The sequence below is a fragment of the Pecten maximus genome, chromosome 3, assembly GCF_902652985.1.
Source record: "Pecten maximus chromosome 3, xPecMax1.1, whole genome shotgun sequence".
Lineage (NCBI taxonomy): Eukaryota > Metazoa > Mollusca > Bivalvia > Pectinida > Pectinidae > Pecten > Pecten maximus.
Genome location: NC_047017.1, coordinates 15,003,134 through 15,028,508, shown reverse-complemented (window position 1 = coordinate 15,028,508; position 25,375 = coordinate 15,003,134). Strand labels below are relative to the sequence as shown.

Here is a 25,375-nt window from a genome sequence, read left to right as displayed (position 1 = left end):
TGAGTCTTTCACCTGCTGTCCTGCCATTAATATTCGTTTTAATCCAATTATCCAATAATAAGATTAGTTTTGAAAAAAAAAAAAAAAAAAACTCAACTGTATCTTTAGGGAATTTTTTCTTGTTGTCAATACCATGGCAAGAATAAGAATGACCTTGACCTTTTATGTCGTACCCAGGTATAATTTAGGATGTTTCTTGGTAATCACAGTTAAAGTTTTCCCGAAGTAAATGTTGGGTAATGTTATGTAATCCAATTTTAGGAAATAATTAAAGGATCAAAGAGATTTTAGGTTACCTGATACAGGTCGATGCTTTTTTGTTATGGATCCAGATAACATCGGGAAAATTGAGAGGTAAGCACAGGTAATAAGGATCTCAGGTGTGACATATCAGGTAAATCCAGGTGAGGTGATACAAAGGTTAAGTAAAGGTGCAGTGCATCAATACACCTGTACGACATACCTGAAGGTCATACCTGCAGACTTACTCATCCCCCAATCCTGGCTGATGGACAGATTTACTCTTCCAGTCCCTTATTGCCTTACCGATGGACAGACAATTCTCATAGTCAGCTGATGAATAGATAATGTAGGGAAATCTCAGGGTAATTAACCCACAATGGACACAGTGTGCGTGTCCCTCACATTCTACCTGTGATCATCAACACCTGTTCAAAACTCGTTAGTGACTTATGGGGGTCAATCTGGTATAGAGTATAATGTGGACAAAAACACCAAAAATAACAAGTTTATTGTACAGAGATGGATTATTTCCAAATATAAACCTTAACTGAATAAGACTGGGCTTAATTGTGGGCATGGACAAATTACAGATAAAATGGTTTACATTATCATGGCATGACACATTTGAAACTACCACCAAAAAAGGACAATTCAAATAAACTCTTAATTTACTCTCTAATAAACATCAATGGTAAAGAATACCAAAGGTTCTTAAAATATTTAAAAAAAAAAAAAATCATTATTTTGTTAAATAAATATCCAAGGAGACCTACCTATCTAAACCAATGAAATGAAATATTTTACATTGTCAACTTTAATTTTGAAATTAACCAATAGAAAGAGTAAATACTCTATCAATCAGATCACCACTAAATATGATGAACTTTTGAGTACATTTAAAAAAAAAATGTATATATATATATACATATAGTCTAGAAACTTTAAAAGACGTTAAATGTTGTGCCCATGTATTGAACAAAATTCTGCGAACAGATGTCATGGGAGATTCCATAGTGATGTTTGCGAAAATAAACAATTCACAAAACCTGTCGACCTCGGAGAGATAAAAAAAAAAACATAAAAAAGATTCCCCAATACATTCGATTACAATGGCAACCTATTGTTGCCATGAAAACAATTCATTCAGCAGCCACAGGGTATTGTCACTAGGTGATGAAATACCTTGACGAATTAATTACACCTGCCTTAATTACAAACCAGGTGATTTCACAGGTGTCAGTCTAGTACTTCTTCAATACACGCTATCCCATAATATTCAAATTACTCTGTGTATTGCTTTTGTCTACAATATCTTTGAGTGAAAATGCCAAGCCTTTTGGTCTGTGTCATTGAAGAGAGAATACAGTTATTCAAACCTAAGCATATTTTTTCTGATTTCATTTATATTTTTAGAGAATATTCAATGTTTTTTCAAAAATATCAGTAGTTATTTGTTTAATGGGATACCAAATTTAGCTGTATCCAATCGAAATTTTGTATCATTAACTGAAATTATCATTACCATCAAAAGTATTTCTTTGTATTTCAAACCATTGTTATTATTAAATCTTGGCATCAGGAGAGTAGAATATTGGTTTGTGGATGTTTGGTTTATTTTAGATCTGACTCTATCAATAAATGAAAAAAAAAAAAAAATGAAATTAAAAAAAAGAAAATTTGATTTATTTTTTTACACACCTTAATTATAAAATCTGGATTTGATTCTCTTCTTAACAGATGTTTTGAAAAATACACTCACAGATGTACAATCTATTTGTTGATAGAATCAAATTGTACGATTATAAGTGAAGTTGAAAACTTGTGAAAAGTCATTAAAATTAATCGAATACACTAGAACACGTAAACAGACTCTTCAAACTTGTGAAAATGAAAAAAATAACTTGTCCTCGTGATCTGTTTCAGTGAGGAGCTTTGAAGAACGTCTGGAACAATGACATTTACAAGCGTCTAATCTTTCATCAGCTAGCTTGAACAACATCTACATGTACACATTCCCAAGATGTCTGCCAATGAAGAAATTGAAACTTAATGAAAAAAATCCCTTGATAACATATAACACTCGCAACTTATCATAAAAAGATGGTGTATGTAATTTTTTAGTAAATGGGAAACTTCTTACAGATAACAATCGAAATAGGAATAAACGAGAAATGTTTACAAGCTAAGTAAATATTAAGTTTCCATCTTCATGCATAAAAATATGGGTACTTAAGAGGAAATCTAGGCACTAACTAGATCTGTCTGCTTATCACCAAAATTCCCTTACCCTCTATTAAAACGAGTGGAAAATGAGTCTAAGATTGTCCTCATTGGAAAGCTGTTTCTTCCCAAATGCTACCGTATACCCTATATAAGCTCTACCAAACCATAATATGTTATTTCAAGTAGCCATTCCTCTCACAAAGCGACCAACACATCAGTTTTCACCAGCGCCACTTGAAATAAATAACTAATAGCATTCTGACAAGCTCGGAGATTTATACGTTGCTTTTAACAGTTTTCTTCAGACAAAACTGTATATCCGTACACTTTTCATTTCTGTTTCATCAAATCTGACAGCTTCCAGTGGGAGAAGGTATGATACCCTTTCTACCAGTACTTTTGCAAATTACTTTCACTTCTGTAAATTCGAGTTCTCAGACACTTTAAAAAAAAAAAAAAGAAAAAACAATCTATCAGCCATAATACCAATGACTTATTTTGAACTTTTCAAGAATTAATTTTAAACACACATCTGCTGGTAAATAACTAAACTGTTTAAGGAGGTAGTGAGGAGTTTCGGATTATCTTCAAATGTGATCAAGTAGCCATGATTTGTAATTGTGTATGAAAATAATGACCTTGAAAGTCATACAATTTTACAAGACTATTTAAAATCTTTTGTAGAATTTGGAAATAGAAATAACAAAGTTCAATTTGAATAATGCATAGAAATCATGCATTAAAATGACCAAAGTTAATGACTCCTAGGTACAAAATTTGCATGACAATAGTTTTTTTTTTACTGTGGAACAGTTGCATATATAACACAGGTAAGTTCATCTAGTCTTTGCAGCCAAACACACACACACACAAAAATTATGCCAGAACTTTGTAAATAGCTATCAAAATTTTATGTAGAACAATACTGCATGAAGCCGAATATTTCTGTCCATTGTGGCTGCAGGGACGGAACACAATGGCAAAGGTACAGGGACTCGGCAGTGCTGCAACGGGTATATACTTAAGTGTTACATTACTTGTGTGTTTACCAGGCCAGGATGATTAAATGATACACACAGTACAATAGATATATATCACTGGGTAGACACAATGGCTTCAGAAATCTGTAGGAAATGATCTTCTAGACATGCTTTATATAGCAGTTGGTGGCTATGTGTACTTTGTACCAACACCTTCTGTAGAATGTGATACTTCAGTCCTCTATGTACCGCAAACATCAGACTATATAATACAGGGGTCTATTATAAATACCAATTACTGTAAGTTATTCCACCCATTCATTTAAGGGTGATATCCACTAGTATGAGACCTTGTTTCTCAAACAAGAACACAGACAGACAATGTCCATCAGTTCTCTTAAAGATTCATTGTATATCATAATCTTTCAACTGATCAAGCCCATGGATCTATAGACTTAAGTCTTTTAAAATATGCATGTTATTCAATTTTGAGTAAAATATCAGAATGTGTATTTGCAAATACTTAAGTACATACATTTATTGTTATACAGACTTTTTAAAGAACAATTGACTTCCATAAAAAATATCTATGAATAACTGTTTTAGTCTACCCAGCTATAATCATGGGTAACTGCGTGCTGGGGAAGTAATTGTAGGAAAAAATGGCATTCTTGTACAACCTTTGGTTCTTTAGGAAGCATAAATTTATCAGTTCTGGTTGAAATAATGTAAGTCGCTAATTTAAAGAGAATATTTTTCTCCAGCAACATAAAGCAAAACATTGTATGTACTTGTTACTGCAAGGACTGAGGTGCTAAATAGTGTCATATAGTCTAAAGCAATGCATTACAATGTATATGCTACCTAACACATTAAACATGTGATTTGTGTTAGAGTTAAGGTTATATGCTACCTTACACATTATACCTGTGATTTGTGTTAGAGTTAAGGTTATATGCTACCTTACACATTATACCTGTGATTTGTGTTAGAGTTAAGGTTATATGCTACCTTACACATTATACCTGTGATTTGTGTTAGAGTTAAGGTTATATGCTACCTTACTGTAAGGTAGCATATAACCTTAACTCTAACACAAATCGCAGGTATAATGTGTAAGTTACACATTATACCTGCGATTTGTGTTAGAGTTAAGGTTACACGCTACCTTACACATTATACCTGTGATTTGTGTTAGAGTTAAGGTTATATGCTACCTTACACATTATACCTGTGATTTGTGTTAGAGTTAAGGTTATATGCTACCTTACTGTAAGGTAGCATATAACCTTAACTCTAACACAAATCGCAGGTATAATGTGTAAGTTACACATCATACCTGCGATTTGTGTTAGAGTTAAGGTTATATGCTACCTTATACATTATACCTGTGATTTATGTTAGAGTTAAGGTTACACGCTACCTTACACATTATACCTGTGATTTGTGTTAAAGTTAAGGTGATATGCTACCTTACACATTATAATTAATTAAGGATATCTGCTGCCATATAAATCACCTGTGACTTGTGCTAAATTTTAAGCATTACCCACAGCTGAACCATATTCTGAAACTATGTATTTGAAATGTAAATTCTGAGTAAGAAAAAATGCATTAGACAGCAGGGTAGATGACTGGCATTCCTAATCATATTTGTCAAACAATAGAATCCCAAAACAAAGGAAAACAAAGATGGCTAGACATCAAAGTCAACACAAAACACTAAACTGCAGTTAAACCTCAAATGCAATTCTGATACCTACATAAAATGGTTAGTCAGTCACAGTTTGGTGGGGGTGTGGGTAGGGGGGTGGGGAGGATATAGCCTTAATTACCACATTTTCACAATAGAGCTTGATTTGTCACACGCTCTGCGTAAAGGTAGACAACACAGCCAGGTGCCCTAATAACAATGTCCAACTAAGTCTTGTAATGCATTGACAGTTCAACAGACCGAGAACAATGAGTGCTGACCACATCGGAGTATTTCTATTTAGTATTGACTGACAGATTGACCGCAACATAGAGTACATGTTCCGATACCCCCTCAGAACAAGTACGTGAGAAAAACTGCGAAGAATCAAAGTCATAGAGGCCAGGAGGCCTGCGTTGAACCTTGGCCAAAAAGTTACAAAAAAAAAAAAAAATTATTTTAACTTACCCTCTACCGAGTAACTTGTTACTCCTTGTATATGTACCAACACACTCCTTTCCATGGGGAAGTTAAAAATCCATTTTTTTTTTCGAAAACACATCGGTGGGCGTTCATTCCTGTCGTTTGACCTGTTACCTGGTAAAGTTCTATCTGTCTACCTGAACAGGTACGCTGGTTTATTGGCCAGGCCGTGTAATCTATTATTGATACTCGCTAACCAATCCATGTGGCCTTTGATGGCCGATCTGCCTCTTTCTTCTGTTATTGTTTCTATGCCAGGGCTGTGTTCAGGGGCCCTCACACATAAACTACGACACTGAATCAGATACACACGATCCCAGGGTCTCCATTATTGTGTTAAAGAACTGTTAGTCTAATGCTAAATAAACATAAATATTTAACCGCACCAAACAGTTCCTTGAATTCATGAATTGAAAACATAATGTTTTCATATCTTTTTAGAAGTTTACATAATTACTTTTGAATGATAAATTTTTTTTGTAGTCCTTGTCAAAATCTGACATGATGCCACGTGAATCTTGGTTAATTTTTTTAAAATTTATTCAAATTGGCCTTACATTAGCTTCAAACAACTTAACAGATGAAACACAATTGAATTGTTTTAGTTTAACAATCTTGCACATAAAAATGAACAAATAAGCCAAAAATTTGTTATTACAACCAATCATTCAGGTAAATTTTTAGAACTTTTATGGAAAAGTTTCATATTAATATCTCGATCATTAAGCTTTGAAACCTCATGGTAGAGCCACTGATTTGCTTAACTAATGGTGTAAAAAATCAAGCGTCTTTAAATGCCCAATAGAATGATAGCGTAGTGGGACGGGAAACAGAACAATACTTCATCCTGGTCTCATCTACCCTCCAGATGCGCTCCATCGAACACCACCGACTGACAGTCCACTGACACAATGGGTATTTACCTGTACAGGTAAACGGTTCTATAGGTACAATTCTTAGTCATAGGAAAAAATAAACGGCTCTTTTTCATTGAATGTCTGCATCGTTAATTAGTCCTTTTCTGTGTGCGTTTATAAACTTGTCTTTTCAACACTATTTTTGATAGATGTGTGTGACGTCAACGGTTTGAGAAATTATGCCATTTATCCGTGTGAACTTGTGACACTTTCTCCATTCTTGAGAACTTAATTTTGTAAACATTATACCGGATTAATGCGTTCACACACAAAAAAAGTAAAAATTTTTAATTCCCATAACACTTTATTATTGTATGAGCGAACTTTTCTCATGGTCTCGGATCATTCTCTAGGTATTACGTTACTCTCCCATAGATATCGAAATTCTTCAAAATGAAGCCACAAAGAGGTCCAATTATCATTGTAAAATCACTCCATATCACTGTAGTTAATCTTAAAGCGGTTTTAAACGGACAATTTGAAGAGCGATCTCTATCCAGATTAAATCTGGGTCCTCCCAAAGCTTGATCTGATTGATTTGATCAACATGCTTGACCTTGACCTTGAACAATCCGGTATAAATTTTTCTCAATTCTCCCAGGAAATGTTTGATTGAAATAGCCATGTACTTCAACGATGCTGCTGTTTTTGTCTTTAGCTGACGCAGTTTGAAAAGTACTTAATAATGATAAACCTGCCTTGTAATTTTTACCACAAGGAAGCTAACTTTGTATTAAATGTAATAGATTACACCTGCAAGTAAAAGAAAACCAGGAAATATATGAAGAGTCTTAACATTTTCTAACCTCCTGTGGTATGCTGTTCTTCAATGATCAATGTCCTAACATGTATTTAACTTAGCCCAAGTCCATAGAAAGGATGTATAAGATTATGAATTACATTTATTTCAAGTTTTTTTTTGCTTTGCTGAGATGAGCCGTATCACCTGATAAACAGAGTTCATTATGACAATTTCTTTCATATGGCAACAAAGAAAACAATATTTATACAAATTTTCATTAAATTTTTCAAAATTTATCATCCTCTCCCAATTTTTGTATTTAATAAGTCATTGAAGGGAAAAGTATCGGTAACAAAATCCCTCTATATGATATTTTCACAGCTTTAGCAGTTTAGTTTCAATTGGACATTTTCCTGATGAATAATAATAAAAAAAAAAAATTGAATGATGATAGGTTGGTGTTAAGTCCTCATATACCTGACGACAGACACGTCAGTCATGGGTCGTGGATCAGTGTCAAGCTTCACCTCAATGTCTACACCTTATGAATGGAGGGCCGGCTCATACCTGGTTAATATACTACAGGCAAAGTACACAAATCTTCTAAAAAAATCTTTATTAAATGATGTAATTCAATTTATCTCTGTCTTAAAGCACAGAAGAACAATGTCCTGGATTTACGCCATTTAAACACCAATCACATCTGATCATGAAAGATCTTGAAGCGGCCCGTTATTTAATGAAGATGGAAGACGGAGATACTGATTCCGTGCTGTTCACCAGCTTTTCAATGCTATGGCCCTGTTGACGATGGCCGTCTGATCAGTTCTGAGTGACGGACTCGGACCCTGACATAACAAGAGCATGACGTACTTTGGCTTTAATTGTTTTGTTCGGTACCGTCGTCTATACAAGATGGCCGCCATTGTCTTATGTCTGTAGGATTGTAGTTTGAAGACTATTTTACCCATCTTATAACAATCTGTTATCAATACTCATACAGATTTTGATAATTTAGTTATTTTCTTTAATTTGTCCAGTAGAGGGCACCACTTTGTAAATGTCTGTTTCAAGATAAATCTGGCTTGATAGAAGTTTAACTTAGTTGTTCAGACTCCCCAATTGATGTATACATTACAGTACTTTGTTACATTACATCAGACTCCTGAGCATTCAATCGTATTTCTGATGTAAACTAACTTCCTTCAATAAGACATGTTACAACAAGTCATGAGTTAAACAAGTTTCTCTCTGTATTCTGGTATCCTGTCTAATCTGACCAATTATTTTATGTCCCGAAGGTTGTCAGATTAAACATTTAGTTTCTTGCTGTATTATGACATCCTATCTTATCTGACCGATTATTTTATGTCCCAAAGATCGTCAGATTAAACAAGTTTCTCTCTGTATTCTGGTATCCTGTCTAATCTGACCAATTATTTTAAGTCCCGAAGGTTGTCAGATTAAACATTTAGTTTCTTGCTGTATTATGACATCCTATCTTATCTGACCGATTATTTTATGTCCCAAAGATCGTCAGATTAAACAAGTTTCTCTCTGTATTCTGGTATCCTGTCTAACCTGACCAACTATTTTATGTCCCAAAGGTGCCATATTAGAAATGGTTTTCTAAATATAGATTTACTTTTGAAAAAATCCCATGTTGAAGGAAAGTTTCTTCTCAGTATCATATCTGATTTTCCATTTAGGTTAATAAAAGAAATTTATGGGTAGTAAAATCAAGCATCCACCTCATTAAATGGTAACAGATATCATGGAACACAGGAAAGTGAAAATTGAAAACAGGTGACTTTACCTCACCTCTGCTATCTACAAAATAAATGATTAAATAAAAACTTACCTATTTACTTCGTTCCCAAGAGAGTTTCCCATGTACAGATATCATGTCCGAAGAATATCTGTAATGATATGGAATTAAACAAGTTTTTAAAATCTGGTGTTGTAGTTGTAGGCATACAACATAGAAAATGGTTGTTAAATTCTAATCACAATGCATGCACAACTGACAATGGGTTTCATATAAATCCTACGGTATTTCTAAAGGTCTACGAACATTCATGAAAATTTAAAAACAAAACTCCATGGGCTGGTGATGAGAGATATGGCAGAACTGTGACAGTTTAATATCTGAATGCCAATGTCGAAAAGCAACTTCATAAAAGCTCATGTTCATAATTCAATATATTTTTAAAAAATCTTTTTATTTTCTGTGACATTCTGAATTAAATATGACGCGGAAACATGTGTCTGTTCTATCTGTATTTAATGAATACAGGTTCCCTATCTACATGTACTAACGACTTTCTCAGCAATATTTTTACAGGTATAAAACTCTGGAACAATACCATAAACATTTCCCTTGTTACCTGGTAAAGTGTAACTTGTTAATATCAACAGTGAGATAATCTGTCCAGACTTCTTACAATGAAATTCAAAACCTACTTCTACCTAATTATACTAGAGAAGGAAATTGTCCATTGAAATATTTCCTTTTCAAATTATGAATTTTTATAACAAATTTCATAGTTTTTATCTTCCAAGAGATTAAAATTTTATTCGAATTTGATAGAAACTAGAATTATGTTGATGCAAAATGAATGCTCCTATCCCTGGCTTTAGTTTGACACCCACAAATGATCTAAAAAACTTGCTAAAAAAAACTTTTATACATTTCTATCTATAGTTGCCACAGCCAGCGAGCCAGCCAGATGGACAGACGGAATGACGGACAGATCAGTATGCCCTGACAGACGGAATGACAGACGGATCAGTATGCCCTGACAGACGGAATGACGGACGAATCAGTATGCCCCAACTAACGAATCAGTATGCCCCAACTAAGTCATCCGGACTGGAGCATAAAAATATATGGTATAATAGCAATACCATCTTGGTACATGTATTTTCCCATCAATGATAAGTGATTTTAATTTTCTTTGTTACCAGTTTCTAGTGTTTAGCTATACATACCCTGTTGATGAATCTCTTAAACCACTGAGTAAAGGTGTAAAGTTTCTCATATAAAGTTAATTATGTTTGAAAAAACATGTTCAGACATAGATGTAGAAGGCAGCATCTCCATTACAGATCCAAATACCTGTATGTCATAATTATACATTTGTAACAATATTTACCTGTCAATGACATATAGAGTTTCCCTAACAATGTTATATATCTATATATATACGTATATATATACCTGAGTCAGGTGTATAATTAGGGAAGATACTGGTTATCTACCTGTGAAAATACCCAGGTACAAACATCCCACTTGGGACAGACTCGACACTACACCAGTAGGGGGTTCGACTGTATTGTTTATAAATTAACAATCGACGATACGCGAGGAATTCGTACCCAGTCATGACCATAATCCCTAAATATACCCTTTACTTTTATCTGTGGGCAGTGGGGTCGATTCTCGGGTAGGAAGTTTGTCACCTGTAAGATGGTCGTTATGGAAATACAGGTGTGCCTAGCTACCCCGTGGGTGTTAGAGGGACAGACAGTTGTTAACCGCACCATTAGGCAGATATATGCGGTTAGTGTCAGGGACCATTACTTACGAACAGGTCTATTCTGTTTTCTGATTGGTCCATTAATCATGATGACCACTTCATATATTGACCACAAAGTGTACATCTCTGTATCATAAAACTTTCTCACGCTGCTATCACATGCCAATTAGCTGACATCCCATTTCAAAAGATCAACCACAAGATTTCTATGAATGCCTTCAATCATAACAAGAAGATGATAAATTGACAAAATTTTCTTGAAAAGAAAACATGGCAAAAAGATAATTATTATAATTATTGAGTTTGTCAATAATTTCTGAATTTAATTTTGATTTTTTTTTTTTAGATTTTAAGTTATCTTACAGTGAAAAGCATATGGAACTTATAATCAAAGTATTTTATTTTTCACTGAAAAAAACCCAAAAACTTAGAAATATTTAAAAATCAGTTTCATTATGCATTCTTTCCATAAGTGTAGATCTTTATATACTTACATTGGAGTTAATTCATCCAGGTAAATTCCAGGTAAAAATCTATAAGGTGTACTATTGGATCTTTGTACCAGTGCTTGTTAGAATTTTCCATGTTGCTGGTGTAACAAACGACTGCTTTCAGTTTCACTCTAGTCGATTACACATTACAGGTAAAGTTTAGATATGAAAACTCTTTGCCGAGGTTTAATCACGAAAATATGCACACTGGGCCAGTCTAAATATCTCTAATATCTATGTTAAAACTGAGTTGCGTGAATTGGTGGATTATTTCATTTGACCTATTGATAGTGTGCAGTTTCTCATGAATAAAAATAGCCTCAGCAAAACAGCGTGGGAAAGTCTTGTGTGTTAGGTGTATTAATGATATCAGGTGAATTGATCCCGAGATAACGGGTACATATTATCATTTACAGGGTGGCCGATGACATCATCACAATTTATTTCCCGTCTTCGAATCACAATTCTGGATATTAATCGGGTTCGGGTATAATTTTTTTAATGACAGAGGTCCCCGGATTAAATTTTAAACCGACCTCTCATTTACGTTATGGGGATTCTAGAACCTCAACAACAGAAGGGGAAAGTTTCTTTAAAAACTGAAAAACATGGTCATTGGTGGTTATTGTTACAGTTAGTACAATGGCCTGAGACACCCACACTAGAATTGCCGCCCCTGATTGTAAACATAGCCAAACAAACCACACCCCCTCTTTATAAAGTCAAACATGAAAGCTCCGGAACCACTTCAACCATTAAAGGGATCTATAAATGATAACTGGAGCTCAAATGGACCATGACAGCAAGTGAGTCCCCTAGTCTGTAGAAATGTATTGATATATGGAAATTAATTGGAAAGATCAACATTCCGACATGCCTGGAGTTTTTCAACCAACTGTTATATTTATCATGTGAACTTATAGACTTCTGACTGTTGATTTAGCATTGTGAATATAGATTTTTTTTTTCGTATTTATATTAAAAAACATATTAAAATTCGAATTGATAAAAAGGAATATTACATGTCTTTCACTCGTTTTAGACACTGACGTCTTCTACTTATAGGGTCCTGAATGTTGATTTAGCTTTGAAATATATTTTAATTTATCTACCAATATTAAAAAAATCAAAAATCAATGGTTTAAAATGATACTATTATTAGCCTATTTTTACAATGAATCAAAGTAATGGTAAAAAAAAAAAAAAAAAATTCTTCTAAATTTTTCAGATATCCTATGCTTTTAAACAAAATCATGTGTTTTGAGAATTGGGATGGGTGGAGGTTGGAATTTTGATCCCAATCAAGATCCCTAGGGTTTTCAAGTGCAGACACAGGGGCCTTAATCTATCCAATGTGTTGTCTAACCCACATTCACACTTCCCCTGATGCAGTACACATAAAATATTCAGATTAATTACATCTCACATGGAATGATTTAAATTTCCGAAAGCGACATGATCTAATACTTAAATTTAAAAAGATGTGCAGGCATTTGTGTGCAATCAATGTCCATCTGCCATGATCATGTGACTTCCTGTTACCATAGTTACCAATATGTCACTCCTATAAACAAATAAGCCTCTGACCACAAATTAGCCCTCCACTCTTTTTTTGTCATTTTTGCAGAAACATCAATTTTGAAATGCCAAGATCAAGTGGTGCACAAATGAGCCCTCCCCAAACTTTAATACTAAGCCTAGCTTCACCCTAATTGGAGAGGGGGTGGGGGTAGGAGGGTAAGGGGTGGGGGCCTATTTGAGGATGAACATGTTAACTACGTGTAATTTTCTTTTATCAGAGATATATATTACAAGATACTCACAAAACTGGACTCTTTTTCAACTACAAATGGTTAATAGCTTTTATTTTGGAAGCAATAAATGTGTAAGTATAATATTTCACTGTAAGTTGTTCAAAATCCACATGAGCACTTAAAATTTGTCAAAACATAAGGACTTGACATCGATATTCCCTATTACGGTCATAGAAAAAAATTGTCTGTACATTTTTTTTACTATAATAATGTCAAAATATTTACTTTCATTTTCAAGAAACAAGATGTCCTGTATAAGTTTTCATTTTTTATTCTTCGGATGGAGATTGCTTGAGATTCACATGATATACATATATATACAATATACTTAAAGTCTCAAACATGATGGAATCTCTATATAAAAAACATATGTGATCGTTAAAAGCTGGCTAAAATTTTGAAGTGGACTAGACATGGTAATCATATTGGAACAAGACCCGAAATACATTCTACATGTAAATAAATACAATATGACAGTATTTTTTTCCACAAATTTTTGAAAGAAATTACATGCGTACGTTTATTTCCTCATTTTTTCTCTCCATAAAAAGGTGATTAAAATTCAGTACATCTATTTCCCTGACATTTTTTAAAAAGTATTTTTTTTCTGTAAAGATTACCATCGCAGAGGTTATAAGGTAATTACGGTAAAATGTGTCTTTAATCAGAATAATATTTTATAGGTCACCAAGTCAGTAAGTTTCCATTATGTTAATTACATAGGTCTTTAGCTATCAGAGGTTATCTTAGTGTTTACTGATCAGAGAAAATTTCTACAACTGTAAAATGGAGAACAAGATAACTTCTAATCTCTAATACAATTTCTTCCCAATAAAACTACCCTCCATCTCATAATCTTATCATTTATTATAACGTTAAAAAGCTTTTTTGTGTTCATTTAAATAAAAAAAAATTCCGAGATATGACATTTTCTGAAAATTACTTACAGATTATGTATATGATATGATGTGTCGATCGCAGATAAGTCGTGACTGGGTTGTCTGCCCTTTGTCTGGCCAAACTAAGGCCAAGTACTGTGTAATGATGGCTGGCTGCAGACCAACGTGTGTCCGACATGCTGGGAAGACAAACGAGTCTGCACCACCCTCAAGAGGCAAATAATTGTCCGTCTCCGAAGGCCAGGGTGCATGTAACTCCTACGATTGTTTTTCGGGTCGTGTTTTGGCTGCAGTGATGGTATATCTCGTGTGATGTTTTGAGGGGGAGAGGGTACATCAGACATTCCGTCGGAGACAGAAGCAGAAGTCAGGCTAATCTACGGCACTGTTGGTAACTTAATTTCAGTGTACCTCGATGTCATGCAACCTTCGGCCTAATTGGGCCACTTAAATGCATACAACATCTAATAGCAACGCTACTGAGAATCCACTTTTGCCTCTGCAGAAGAAAAGCGATGCAGCATTTCACAAAGAAACTTTGATTTGATTGGACGTAAGAGCTGTGGTAGAGGATCCACAATTATGCACTGTCAAATCCTGTTTATCCTGATGACTCTTTGCCAAACCTAAGGTTGCAGAGCTGTGGTGCAATTTTCCCAAAGATATACATATGCACAATTTTTTATTCTCTGCAGAAGAAACCACTTCAAAATAAAATAATTCAAATCATTTTGAGATTCCAACAAAAACATCAAAACTGATATAGGAATTTTTAAACTTTTAGAAATTTTTTTATATCGGTTACTAAAATTTTCTGGTAAAAACAAATTTTACATGTAATTATATAGATTCTGGCATAACATGAAATCAGGCGAACATAGACATTCTCCATCCAATGTCTGGATCTTGTCAATATAATTTTATCCCTTAGCATCCCGAATTTAATATGGCTCAACCATTGATAGATATGTGAAATTTACATCAAACATATCAAATCCTGAAAGCTAAACTAGTAATCCGTAGTCAGTAATCAATGTATTACTATCATACAAAAGTGTAACAATATTTACTTCAGACTTTTTCAATAATATCGTTTTTTTTCTCTCTCAATATTTTAGCATATCCAAAAGGAAGTTTTCAAAACTGTATTAGAATCCATATTGAAAGTATAAAATATTGTTACCAGAGGTGCAGAATTTTTATAAAAAAATAAAATAAAAAAATTTCTCTGATAAAAGAATGAAAAATTTGGGTTTGTATCCATGGGTCTATTTTTGGTGCTTGAATCCACTTGGTTTCTAGAATTAGATTTACTGGAGTCAAAAAGACACTTATCTTGTCATCTTTCCCCAATAAAGAACTCGTAGTTATAAGGGTGGGCTTTGTGTTGGCTAGGTAGAGGTATATACCGCCAGGCCTCTCCCTCAGTATGAGGTTTCACAGACCTTTGGGAATGTGCAATAGAAACACTGCTATTGATAACAAACGCAGCAATGTTCAATGTCAGACAAACTCTTAATTCCTTGTATCCCAACTTCATCCCAGTATCACAAATGGATCTGTTTCTGCGATACAAGTTTCTTCATAAACTGCTGTACTTTCTTCAATCTCCATGGCATATAGCAGTAATCCTGTCCAAGGTTTTAGTAAATCATTTTAATTTTAAAAGAGGTTTGTTTTCCTGTTAATTCAAGTGGTCTGTCTCATTTCAAATCTTTAGCGAATACAGAATTATGCTGTACATGTTGGTAAATTATACTATCAATACCAAAATACGCGGTAACATCCTCTCAGTGTCGAACACTAATGTACACACATTTAAAACAAATGACATCAAGCTTGAAAAAAAAAGTACTAAAGCAAAAATATGTGATATACAGTACTAAAATGTGTGTACTGTTGTCTAAGTAAATGGCAACTATTGTGTGGTGTTCTAGTACATGACAACTACTGTGTGGTGTTCCAGTACATGACAACTCCTGTGTGGTGTTCCAGTACATGACCTGTCTGGTGTTCTAGTACATGACAACTCCTGTGTGGTGTTCCAGTACATGACCTTTGTGGTGTTCCAGTACATGAAAACTCCTGTGTGGTGTTCTAGTACATTACAACTCCTGTGTGGTGTTCTATTACATGACAACTCTTGTGTGGTGTTCTAGTACATGGCATGACCTGCGTGGTGTTCCAGTACATGACAACTCCTGTGTGGTGTTCTAGTACATGACAACTTCTGTGTGGTGTTCTAGTACATGACAACTACTGTGTGGTGTTCTAGTACATGACACGACCTTTGTGGTGTTATAGTACATGACTGTTCTTGTGTAGTGTTCTAGTACATGACATGACCTGTGTGGTGTTCTAGTACATGACAACTCCTATATTGTGTTATAGTACATGACAACTCTTGTGTGGTGTTCTAGTACATGACATGACCTGTGTGGTGTTCTAGTACATGACAACTCCTATATTGTGTTATAGTACATGACAACTCTTGTGTGGTGTTCTAGTACATGACATGTCCTATATTGTGTTCTAGTACATGACATGAGCTGTGTGGTGTTCCAGTACATGACAACTCCTGTGTGGTGTTCTAGTACATGACAACTCCTATACTGTGTTATAGTACATGACAACTCTTGTGTGGTGTTCTAGTACATGACATGTCCTGTGTGGTGTTCTAGTACATGACAACTCCTATATTGTGTTATAGTACATGACAACTCTTGTGTGGTGTTCTAGTACATGACATGAGCTGTGTGGTGTTATAGTACAAGACAACTCTTGTGTGGTGTTCTAGTACATGACATGTCCTGTGTGGTGTTCTAGTACATGACAACTCCTATATTGTGTTATAGTACATGACAACTTCTGTGTGGTGTCCTAGTACATGACATGACCTGTGTGGTGTTCTAGTACATGACATGTTTGGTGTTCTAGTTCATGACAACTCCTGTGTGGTGTTCTAGTACATGCCATGTCCTGTGTGGTGTTCTAGTACATGACAACTCCTATATTGTGTTATAGTACATGACAACTTCTGTGTGGTGTCCTAGTACATGACATGACATGTGTGGAGTTCTAGTACATGACATGAGCTGTGTGGTGTTCCAGTACATGACAACTCCTATATTGTGTTCTAGTACATGACAACTCCTATTTGGTGGTTCTAGTACATGACATGTTTGGTGTTCTAGTTCATGACAACTCCTGTGTGGTGTTCTAGTACATGACAAAAAGCTGTGTGGTGTTCCAATATATGACAAAACTTGTCTTTTTGTCCAAGAGCAAGATAAAATCTGTCATCTTGTCCAAGTGTATGAGAATGAACACGTCCTGTTGTTCTAGTAAATAACAAAATCTGCCCATTTATCACAGAACTAGACAAAACCTCTCATTTCTTCCTAATTCATAAACAAACTGGCCATTATTTATAGTGTGTACCTACATAAAGTTGTTGGTATGTATAACATTCAGATTATGTAAAACGCAGAAATAAGTAACTGGCATGACTTTAATGCAACACATGACAACAGTAACTGCCTCTTTATTTGATGTTTCAGACTATCTGATTGGCTGGCAAATTCAGCTCCTCAGATTGGCTTATTGGTGTGATATCAATGCTGATGATTGTACAATCAGCTTTTACAGTGATTGGGGAGGCAAGTTTGTGTGTTACAGGCAGATTAGTGTAGGATACAGCTACGACTGGCTATGATTGTCAGAATCTGACATAATTTATCAGTGTAAATGTCAAACTCCCCGTAAAATGCGTCAATATCTGATCTCCCCTCCTTCCCATCATACTTCATAACTATCGTAGATCAGATAGATACGCCATACATACACATCAGTATGTATCTCACGCAAAAAGCGAAAAAAAAAAAGTTGTCTTTTTATGTTTATGTTATAAAATTCCATTGTTTTTAATAAAGAAAATGGCGTCTGTGTTATGGGACTGCAACTGGGATTGTCAGACAGGAACACTGCTACGCCAGATATCGCCAGGAAGAAAAACTTCCACTTTGATAATTGCGACAAATCTAACTTTCCGACACTTAAGCTATCATTCTTTGGAGGGCTGACATTCTAGTAAATAAGTTATGGAGGAATGGTGATAGAATTAACGACACTCAGAATTAATCTCTTGCATGTTCTGTTAGATATTCTTTTTAAAATATTTTTGGCTTCGATTCAAGTCTAATGGCATTTTCACAGACATCTGTAAATACTGGAGTTTTATGATACAAACAAATATATCAAGAATCCATTTCAAAGCCAGAAGGCATGCAGTCACAGGAGAAAACAGAGCCTAGCGGTATATCACCATATTACACAAGCTGGTTAAATAATCATTCCGAGGGTGACATTATGTTCCATATTCCTTAGAGAAAGTCTGGGGGACTAAACACAAAGCCATACTGGCATGATGACAAAGTCACAGCTTGAAAGTATTGTTAGCTTAAAAATATTTATCAAAAATTTTCATTTTTTTTTATTTAAAACTTTTGTGATTGCTTTCAAAAGAACTACACAACTTTATTTCAATTTTGCAGTTTGTGTTTCTGTACCATACTTATCCCATAGTAAGCCCAGGGGGCTCACACATACCTGTAACGATGTAATTACAAGGTCAAAGGTTACCAAATATGATGCCACATTTTCACTGTTCTATCAAATTTTGAAGAAGCAAGATGTATTTTTTGCAGTTGTTATGAAAATAGCCATATCTTTCTTTATAAGATTTATTTTCAAGACATATTTTCATTCTAAAAAAAAAAAGCAATAAAAAGATAGAAGTCTGTGAACATAATAACTTTTACAGATAATACAAGTCAAAAGTAAGGATTCAAAAGTTGAAAGGTTAGGATCCAAAAGGTCAAAGGTTAAGAACTGTAAAGTCAATAGGTCGGGAATAACAAGGTCATCATAAACAGGAAACTGCATAGTTTAGGGAGCAGCAAGTCGAACCAGGAAGAGTTCTGACGAGCAGAAACACAAGAAAATGTGTGAGCTTCCATTCAATAGTAGGTAATGCATACTGAAGATAAAAGTGCAGTGAGGCTAATGATGTGGTATTTGTGTCAGATCTCGGTACATATAGACACTTCATTCAACAGGACAATCTCCTATATACACATATTACGGCAATCAGGGGAGAATTTCTGGAGGGATATTTATAGCTGGGAGTTATGTCTGCTGATCTGGGGGGTTTCAGAGCTCAGGGATATATTGGTAGGTTATATCAGGTGGTTATGCTGGGTCAGAAACCTCTACTGATGGTCCGCATACCTAGGACACATTTCACACGTTGATTTAATTCCCTGTAGTTTTATGAAGTCACTTAACTTCAAAACGAACCTGTCTTAATGTGCCATTTATTTTAAGAAACAATCTGCCATAGTTAGGGTTGGGGAAACCTATAATACAAGAAATTTCCTTCCTTCAGGGGACAGGCGCCTAATTTCAAGACATGACACGCCTTTAGGGGTTGGGGTTTACCTATTTTAAGAAGCTAACTGTCTTCAGACACCTAAAAATAGAAATGAATACCTGTCTTCAGGTACTACCTGTGTAAAGAGACCACCTGTATTGAAGGACCACCACCTGTGTTTCAATACTCTCTCAAGAAATATATTGTTTTAAGAAACCTTCTTTACTGGCAGACTGAGTCTCACAGACCACATTAATTTCCAACCGTGTTCATGAATATCATAAAACATATTCCCTCTGGACAGGATCTGCTTAATGGCTGTTTCTATAACAATTCCGAGATCGGTATTCATTTTGACATAAAGCAATTACAAAGTGAAATGTTTGTTCCATGTTCTTTTTTACAATCATTCTGGCGTGCTTGTGTACTCTGTATTGATCAGAAGACAAACACACGAGTTCTATATGTTTCTGTACCAAGTATTTGTCAGGTCAATTATGGGCTTCCAACTGTTTCCTCCAACAGAATGGCTTATTGGAGAAATCAGAAAGTCAAATACTCCAGCTATTTATCATGCATGCCATATTGAGAACCTGCTGGTCTATCTTACAAACTTATGTCGCCAATACAAAAGCTACTGACTAGAGACACCGCTGTACCTACACCAGCACGGTACACCAGCACACTGTCTCTACTTTGATACATACCTTGGGGTTTTCAGGACTCCCCAGTACATTATCCTAGCTACCGAGTTCCTGGCTTACTGGACTTGGTCCAAGACTGAGACTAAGACTCCTGTACCACGTCACAATTCAGGAGAATCCCAACTGAACACACAAATGTAGTTTCTGGAATTTTCCAATACTTTTGCAAACAGTGAGGTCCCGTTTCAGGTGAAGCGAATGTATATTCTAAGGCTACCTGTAGTAGGTTTTCTACCTGACAGGTGGAAACCACCTGTATGTCTCTGCCAGCCTCTGTAACATTACCCTGTGACCACACACACTAGTACACCTATATCTCCTGCTGTCACTCAGTCTATTCCTCCATCTATCTATCTGTATTTATCCCTCTATCTGTGTTTCTCACTATATTTAGATAACTTCGTTCAATATATCTTAATTTCCTGTATGTCTATCCCATCTTCTGTCTATCCATCTTGTCTCGCTTTCTCCTTTCCGTCTGTATTGGTTATAACTGTCTATTCTTCCGTCATTAATATTTCCTCATTCTGTCCATCATAGATCGACCTAAAGCATTTTTTTTATACTTCTCCAGTATATCTCAGGCTATCTATCTGTCTATAACATAAATGCCTCCCCACGATTCCCTCTTTGAGTCTGTGTCCCCAGGCCTCCTCCCTACCCTTATATCTGTCTGTCTATCTGGTGTATATGTCTAACTGTCTGTCTAACTGTCTGTCTATCGCTCCTCCCGCTGCTGCCACTGGGAGAGTTCCAGGGACCAGTGAACTCTAGCTGGGCTGGCCTGATCAGGGAACAGGTTGTTGTTTTTACACTAGGGTTTATGTAATGGATCGGGAGAGCCAAACTCTACTCAGAGAGATGAAAGAGGCCTGTAGACAAACACAAGGCAGGTCTACTGATAAGGAGGATATAAACGATGTCAAAGTTTGGGAAATGTCTTTGCTACTGAGGCTATTTAGGTCTCACTAAGACAGGAAGTTGATAACTAGGGCTGTTGTCCGTCAGTGTTGAGGTAGTGTCCGGTGGGGAAGGAGGTGTCCGGTGGGGAAGGAGGTGTCCGGTGGGGAAGGACGTGTCCTTGGGAGATCCAAACTGGAATATGATGTGTCCACTTCTCCAACTACAGAGTTCAAGTTGGGACATAAAGGATGTGGTTTTGGATAATACATTTGTAGTATCCAATATATATTGTCCACTTTGGGACACATAGTGTTGGGCAATTATAGTGTCAAATCTAGTACACAGTGTATATAGTGTTAGATCTGGGACACATGCCATCCAATCTAGTCCATATAATGTTTGATCTTGGACATAAAGCATTGAATATAGGACATAATGTCCAACATGGGATATGATATAGTGTCCAACATTGGCCACAATCTGGGACATATAGTGTCCAATCTGGAACATATAGTGTCCAATAAGGGACATATAGTGTCCAATCTGGGACATATAGTGTCCAACATGGGACATATAGTGTCCAATCTGGTACATATAGTGTCCAATCTGGGACATATAGTGTCCAATCTGGGACATATAGTTTCCAATCTGGGACATATAGAGTCCAATCTGGGACATATAGTGTCCAATCTGGGACATATAGTGTCCAATCTGGGACATATAGTGTCCAATCTAGGATAATCCTATGGAGGAGACACATTGTGTTCAGTTTGGGACACACACTGTGTTCAGACTCATAAAATATCAAGACTGCCATATTAAGTATAGAAATATTGTTGAGTGACCAGACCAAGACTATCCTTGACCTTGGATGCCTTATACAGAACATTATCAAATCTGTCCATTTAACAGCCTCTTACCCACAATCCCTTTTGTTGCGACAACACAACATCAGCACTGCAGTGTAATGGATGCCACACCCTGGTGACATCAGACATTGGTATCGAGTGATACACTTTCAGTGTCGCTGACCCTGCGTGTAAATCATGTCGATCAGGTGTTTGTATCATAGAGCGCATTGTATCATTGGTACAGCGGATATAGAAAACTGTTGTGTGATTGATTTCGCTGGGTGCTGTTTTATTATATCAGTGTGGATCTCTTATTTTATTACTACTGAGTATAAAACCATCCAATCTGATAATGCCTGACAAAAAAACAACAAAACCAAGAGCAGCTCATCAGCCCGTCCAAACAAATCAGACTGGTTTTCACATTCGTTTCTCCCGTTTATCCAACACAAAGGCGTACAGAAAGGTCACAGGAACCCTACTTAGGCCTAAAAAATATCTCGGACCAATCAACAGTTCTATACTAGGGATATGTCTATCTCTCCATCATACCATAGAGTTTGACCTCGATCTCCCAGCGCGACCTCTAAACAGGACCCGAGCTAGACAGATCGAGGTTATAAAACCAGGCACAAATTACCTTTAAAATAATTCATTCATGAGTTCATGATTAAGTCAACTGAATCTGTGAATAATAGGACTTTATTAATAAGTGCTATTGGTGGGCATTGTGTCGCAGTAAACAATAGGCACCTTGTTGACTCAGAAAATAACCATTATATAAACACTTCATACCATGCCCTCCCAATCACCATATCAATAATTCACCAAGAAACAGAATAAAAGTATATGGAAATTAATTCAATTATTATAACGATGTACTCTAGGGAATAACTCATAATAGCTATTTTTGAGAGAAACATGGATTATTTGTGGACAGAAACATCAACAAAGTGTCTTCAAGATAAAACAATAGTCGGTATAAGAAGATGTTGTTATAGAGGGGTTGATGTCAAATATCAGAGGTGTCATTATAGAGAGGTTATATAAAGTGACTTTGATATATAAACATTGGGGGTAGACTCGGTATTTTTATCCAGAGAACTAATGATTTTGATTTACAATTATCAATACAAATGCTATTGTCCCCATTCCCTCCACCCCAAGTGGTCATTATAAAGAGGTGTCATTATAGAGAGGTTATATAAAGTGACTTTGATATATAAACATTGGGAGGAGACACAGTATTTTTAATCAGAGAACTAGTGATTTCAATTTACAATTATCAATACAAATGATATTATCCCCACCCCCTCCACCCAAAGTGGTCATTATAAAGAGGTGTCATTATAGAAAGGTTATATAAAGTGACTTTGATATATAAACATTGAGAGGAGACTTGGTATTTTTATCCAGAGAGCTAATGATTTCTATTTACAATTATCAATACAAATGCTATTATCCCCACCCCCTCCACCCAAAGTGGTCATTATAAAGAGGTGTCATTATAGAGAGGCTTAGGCTAGTTGTGGTTTATCATTAAATGATATATTTGAAGATTTATTTTCTTAATTCACAGATCTAATGGTTTCAATGCATGTGAGGGCATTTACCATTATGCTGCACCAACATATGTCATGTGGTCATTATAAAGAAGTGTCATTATAGGGAGGCTTAAATAAAATTCTTATGATATGATAAAATGTGAGAAGTCTTTTATTCATATAACTACTGATTTCAAGATATGATATTGTTAAACCCAAATGTCCTCCCCCCCGCCCCCCTCCCACTAAACTAACAGTAGAACACTGAAATTCATAGAGAGCCATTTCCTCAATTCAACTCCCTGCACGGATTCATGAATGATTGAAGACGGAACTCTCCTCTCAGTGTTGGCTGTTGTGTACATTTCCAAGCCATGTTTTTTAAGGAAGTGTGTCAATGAACATGTCCGTAAGATTGAATTTATTGGCGATAGTTTATCATCCCCATTGTTGTGTAGCAGACACGAATCACAATGTCTACCGTCAGACCTCTACATCACTTAGACAGTAAATCTCAATCAGACCTAAAGATGGAAGCTCTGATAAGGTAAAAAATTCACACGCAATTCAAACTAAATTTTAAAAATTTATAACTGTTTGTTTCACTTCAACAATTTTCTCTCCAGTCCAACAAATAGATCAATATAGGAGTTAGTGAGAGTAGCAGGGGATGGGTTTCAGTTGCTATTTACAATAGGAATGCGTTATTATTGAACACATCATGGATTTTCCAATTTAATGTTGAAATTTGCATCTTGATTTATGAAATATTCATATTTTATGTCTACTGGTTTTAATATTTTCATATCTGAACCCTAATGTCTGGTTTTGGGCCTCAGGATTTCTAAAAGTTAATATAAAAATTAAGTCAAAACATTTAACTGATTCCACAAAACAGACCTGAAGCATGCAAGTGATTTAAAAAAAAAATACTGAGGCAAAATATTACATTTTAAACTGTATTAAAATGATACAAATGTTATTTCATTTTCTTGTAGTAAGCCCATCCCCAACTCTGGATAAAAGTTTTTGAGTTAAATTGTTCCATAGCTGGACTTTTAACAGGATAAACCAGGTTATAATTCTCAATTTACATGTAAATAAGTAAATTTTGATCAAATTTGTTTTTACAAAAAACAGAGGCTAAATTTATCTAAACATTACACAAATATCTCAAATTTTATTTTTGTGTTTTCTTCTTTTTATAATCTTTTTGTCTCCCCTCCTACTATCCTAAAAATTAATTAAACATTTTTTTTATGCACAAAAGGCATGGATCATGAATAGGCTCCAGTTTATAAGTAATGTAGGTTGTTAATGTCACTGGTCAATCTCCTTTACTGGGTAGATGTAACAGTAAGTACCAGTAAATCAACACAGAGAATTTTATCTGAGATTTAAGAAGATTTTGTCATTTTAGAGGAGAAAGTTGATAAATCAAACTGACTTCGCATGTAACACAGGATTGAAAAATGGGGGTGTAAAAATAACATCCCCCGCCTGTCTTCTCAGTAATACCTAGCTGTTTTGATGAATTAGCCGGAAAACCAAAGTGTAAGAAGATCAGATAGAAAAAGATGACTTGTGGCTTTGTTTACAGTACTGAAGGGAAAACAAAAGAGGATTTGAGTAACGAGGGTGGTAGGGATGGGAAACAGGGATTTAAGTAAATATTAAGAAAGAAAAAAAAGTAGACATTTGTATATGCAATTGTGCAATGTAATCCGATTTTGTTAATTCTGCTAGAGGGAGCCTTCATTTCACCAGCTGCCATCAAGTACCACTAGAGGGCACCACAATACAAACTGACATCAACTGCAACTAGAGGGCACCACAATACAAACTGCCTTCAACTGCCATCAACTGCCACTAGATGGCACCACAATACACACCATCATTAACTGCCACTAGAGGGCAC

General features: G+C 35.4%; 1 protein-coding gene across 3 annotated transcripts in view; it reads right to left on the bottom strand.

The window, feature by feature from the left end:
- The window catches only part of LOC117323321 (delta-like protein D), a 99,268-nt gene that overhangs the window by 31,400 nt on the left and 42,493 nt on the right, over positions 1-25,375 (bottom strand). Inside the window, exons 1-2 of one of the 3 annotated variants that reach the window (XM_033878463.1) lie at positions 20,163-20,190; positions 9,143-9,200 (exon numbers count right to left, since the gene is read on the bottom strand). The gene's annotated coding sequence lies outside the window, so the exon portion shown is untranslated. Of the gene's footprint in view, positions 1-5,607; positions 5,765-9,142; positions 9,201-20,162; positions 20,191-25,375 lie in introns of those variants that run through there. The other 2 variants (XM_033878461.1, XM_033878464.1) reach the window with 2 other exon arrangements.